This window comes from Engraulis encrasicolus, chromosome 22, assembly GCF_034702125.1.
Source record: "Engraulis encrasicolus isolate BLACKSEA-1 chromosome 22, IST_EnEncr_1.0, whole genome shotgun sequence".
Classification (NCBI taxonomy): Eukaryota; Metazoa; Chordata; class Actinopteri; order Clupeiformes; family Engraulidae; genus Engraulis; species Engraulis encrasicolus.
Window position 1 is genome coordinate 11,010,740 of NC_085878.1, and position 5,000 is coordinate 11,015,739.

At 47.6% G+C, this 5,000-nt stretch overlaps 1 long non-coding RNA gene across 1 annotated transcript in view; it reads left to right on the forward strand.

The window, feature by feature from the left end:
• LOC134439179 (uncharacterized) overlaps positions 1 to 5,000 on the forward strand; it is a 129,681-nt gene that overhangs the window by 123,219 nt on the left and 1,462 nt on the right. The gene's annotated exons all lie outside the window — the stretch shown is intronic.

Sequence of the window (5,000 nt, forward strand, 5' to 3'; positions counted from 1 at the left end):
TGTGTGTGTGTGTGTGTGTGTGTGTGTGTGTGTGTGTGTGTGTGTGTGTGTGTGTGTGTGTGTGTGTGTGTGTGCTTGTCTTCAATGTGGAAAAGGCCACACTGCCTCTGGTGCTCCCACACAGAGATACTTAGGCAGACAAACATGACAAACACGACCACAGGCTAACACAGCGCATGCACAATCAAACCTCAGAATACACGATGTGCCAAATGAAGGTCTAAAACGGGAAAAAAATATGGAGTCATGGAAAGGGAATGCCTCAAAAGCAGAGGATGGGGCAGCTGGCATCTCATGCAACAGCACACTATAAACAAACAAAAAAATATTATTTCCTATTTTTCGGTCATTTTCTGTCAGAAGACATTATTTACCTGCTTGGTTGATATTTTGCTGCGAGCTCTGTGGCGTGTGTGTACACGTGTGTGTGTGTGTGTGTGTGTGTGTGTGTGTGTGTGTGTGTGTGTGTGTGTGTGTGTGTGTGTGTGTGTGTGTGTGTGTGTGTGTGTGTGTGTGTGTGTGTGTGTGTGTGTGTGTGTGTGTGTGTGTGCAGGCCCGCTGACAGCTTTTGCTCTGCCCAGGACAAAGTCATCTGAAAGGGCCCCCTACTCAATACATACAATGTCATGGGGACCCAATTCTGGGCCCTGTGTCTCCCTGGGCTAGGGACAACATACCAGTTTGTCCCCTCCCCCTGTCGGCGGGCCTGTGTGTGTGTGTGTGTGTGTGTGTGTGTGTGTGTGTGTGTGTGTGTGTGTGTGTGTGTGTGTGTGTGTGTGTGTGTGTGTGTGTGTGTGTGTGTGTGTTTGTGTGCGTGCGTGCGTGCACTTGTGTGCGTGGTGTGTGTTTGTTTCCCGGCACAGGGACAGGGGAAGGGGAAGCCATGGTGGGGACGCCATGGGGAGAAGAGATGCTTTATTGCACAGATAGTTTTGGCGGTTTGGACTGGGGACAGGATGTGGCTTTTTAGGGATGAGGCTCCGGCAGATGTTTACGCCCCGTCACAAGATGAGTTGATTTAGCTGACAGTGTTTGTAATTAGGCCCACGTTGTTCGGTCCGTGATCCCGCCGATATTCGGCCCATCTGGCGCGCATACGCAAAAGCCAGCCAGACACATGCGATGCGACGCAATGCACAGTCATAGCCTGGCCTGCGTTCCCTTTTGGTGTCTGTGTGACAGTCTGTTTAGTATCAGTGGCTGTTTGTTTGTCAGGCTGTCAGCCTCCAGTTTGTTTACTGTATGTTTCTATTTATGTGTGTATGCATGTACAGTAGGCTATGTGTTTGTACTACATGTACGTATGTAGCCTACTTTATGTATGTATGTTTGTATATGTGTGTATGTATATTTGTACAGTATGTGTATGTATGTATGTATGTATGTATGTATGTATGTATGTATGTATGTGTGTGTGTGTGTGTGTGTGTGTGTATGTATGTATACGTATATGTATGTATACATGTATGTCTGTATATGTATGTATGTACTGTGCGCCCACACTATGTATGCATTCAGTATGTCCTGTATGTATGACTTCATCTTACTGTACGTTTAAACCTCTTTATGCATGTCTGTATGTGTGAGTATTGTGCACCTGCTTACTAAAGGGCATCCTGCTTCACAAGCCTGTCAGGTCACTCTGTCAGGGGTTTCCCTCCTCCAGTGCACAAACACACACACACACGTAACTCCCCACTCCCCAATGCAGGTCACTAAAGGCCAGGGAACCCCCTCCCCAAGCCCCTCCCCCCACACCTCCTCTCACACCCCTGACCACTACCACCATCACCAGCAGCCCTGAGCTCCTTCCACCCTATACACACACCTCCCGAGACCCTGGCCCCCACATTCCACCAGCTGCTAACCATTTAGTCGTCAGTGATTTAGCTAAGTGGAATTGACTTTTATCTAAAGTGTGCTGTGGGGCTGCCACCGGCGATACACGTTTCTCTCTTCCTCTCCCTCTCTCTCTCTCTCTCTCTCTTTATCTCTCTCTCTCTCTCTCTATCTCTCTCTCTCTCTCTCTCTCTCTGCTCTCCTCTCGCCGGCTCCTGTCACATCCAGGCCCATTGCTATTGGCAGCTGAGGCGTGCCTGATCAATAGCCTGGGCCACGGATAGCCCGCGGCGCTCGCGGGGTCCAGGGAGGTGTGTGTGAGAGTCTGGGAGAGTAGCCTACACGTGTGTGCGTGTGGGTGTGTGTGTGTGTGGGTGGGTGGGTGGAAGGGTTGGGGTGGTTGAGGGGGGCTACAGGTATTGATCCAGACTATTGTCCCCCCACAGGTCGCTGGGCCTGCCTGGGTGCACAAGCACACACACACTCACTACACATGCACACCATGAGAGAGGTGGCCAAGTTAGAGAGGTGTGTGTGTGTGTGTATGTCTGTGTGTTGGGTGTTGTGTGTGTGTGTGTATGTGTGTGCGTGTGTGTTGGGTGTTGTGTGTGTGTGTTGTGCGTGTGAAAAAGGTGAATGATATTGAATGCACATTGTTTAACAAAAAAGTGTCCAAAATAAGATAAACTAAAAGATGTAATGCCAAATATCAAAGATTTTCATCATTTTTACATAATCGGATTAGTTTTGATTGACTGTTTGATAACAAAGAACAAATCCACTAATTCATACATACATTCATACATATGTAAATACATACATACGTGTACATAGCATACATAAATAGTATACATACATACACACACACACATACATACATACATAGATACAGACATACATACATACATACATACATGCATGCATACATGCATACATACATACATACATACATACATACATACATACATACATACATACATACATACATACATACATACATACATACATACATACATACATACACGTTTACCTACATACAATATGGAATATGAAAAACAGGACATTTTGGGAGAAAAGTTTTCACTATGTGCTTGCACAAGGAAATTAGCATCTCATTGTGTGTATTACTTGAGTCTGAGGAAGGAGTCATATAACACTCCAGGCCTCTTTGAACAGTATGCTATAAAACACTCCCCCCTTACGTACATTATTGCAATACAATATTTCCCTCTATTGCCATGCATGCATCCATTTTGATTGGATAATAATTTGGTTTGGTTTGCATTGACATAATTCCTCGCCAAATGACACAACAGTAATGGAATTTTAGTGGAGCTGGCGGTATTTTGGCTATGGATGGAGTTATGGATATCGTGATAAAGTGAGCGGCCCAGGCCCCCCCTGCCCTTACAGACACCCCCACACCCCCACCCCTCTCTCCCTCTCTCTCTCTCTCTCTCTCCCTCTCTCTCTCTCTCTCTCTCTCTCTCTCTCTCTCTCTCTCTGGGCTCTGGGCTCTTGAGTGGCCTTGTAGACCAGGGAGCTGTGCCGCACCATACATTATACTGTAAGCCAGGGCCCCATTTCATTACCTCGCCTCTGACAGGCTTTAGAGCCCAGATGTTAGGTACCGTGCTCCTGAAAAAAGCTCAGGCCTCTTCCCCACATCCCAACTAACCCTCCACCAAACACGCACAGAAAATCCACCAAGACACACATGCGCATTGTTCAGATACACACACACACACACACACACACACACACACACACACACACACACACACACACACACACACACACACACACACACACACACACACACACACACACACACACACACACACACACACACACTGTACACACACACACTACATGACTACACCCCCCACCCCCCACACACACACACACACACACACACACACACACACACACACACACACACACACACACACACACACACACACACACACACACACACACACACACACACACACACACACACACACGCTGTATGGTATACTACTACTACTCCTCTTATTCACCTCCCTCATTTTTCTCTCTCTTTCCTTTCTTCCTCTCCTCCGGTCCTCTGGGGTGATTCAAGGGGAGTATTTGTGGGCGGGAAGCGGGGAAGGGATTGTTGAGGAGGGGAGGAGAGGAGAGGGGAGGGGAGGGGTAGATAGGGAGCCAGAGGAGGGCCCCTCCACCTCCACCTCCACCCCCCTCCTCCATCCCGTGTCCCCTTTGGCCAGCGCCACTACTTCTGGCTTCTGCTTGCCGCTCGCAGGCTTGACGGGTGGGGGCTGCCAGAGCTAGGCTTCCCTTCCCTGCCCTGCCCTGCCCTGCCGCTTGTTTTTGTTGCAGCTTTTAAGTGGCTCTCCCCGGAGCTGCTCATCAGCAACTTAATAAGAGCTCAGGGGAACAATTAAGCCGTGTCTTTAACTCTCGCCCTCAACCACAGAGGTAGAAAATAATCGTAAAAATGTTGCCAAATACAGCCGGGTCTCAGAGGGACCACCATTCAGCAATCACACACTCTCTCTTTCTCTCTTTCTCTCTCTTTCTCTTTCTCTCTCTCTCTCTCTCTCTCTCTCTCTCTCTCTCTCTCTCTCTCTCTCTCTCTCTCTCTCTCTCTCTCTCTCCTTCCTCCGTCTTTTTCCTTCTTCCTACCAGTCCTCTCTTCTTCCTACTCCTCCTGTTTCTCTCCTCCTCTCCTCTCTTTCTCTTGTCTCCCTGAGCAAAGTTATGGAGCTGAGGAGCTGTCAGAAGCCGGGCCCCTGACAAGCACATTCACTCATCTTTATACCACCAGGTCCATGTGGGATTCAAATGGCATCGCTTTTCTCTCTTTTCTTTTTCTGTCTATTCCCTTTTTGTCTGTCACCCCTTCTCTCTTTCTCTCTTTTTTTATTTCATGTCCTCCTTCTCTCTCTCTCGCTCTCTTTCTCTCTCTCTATCTCTCTCTCTCTCTCTCTGTGTTTCTGTCTTCACAGGAATTGGCATTTGAATAAATATGTATTGTCGAAGTGACTTTGTTGTGGCACATGAGAGATATTGTGCAGAGCGCACAATTATGCACGTTATTACAGGAATATGTCTTGTTCTGGTTGCAGCCAAATTAAGTTTCTTCGGAAATGTTATTATTATTTATTCTGAAAAGC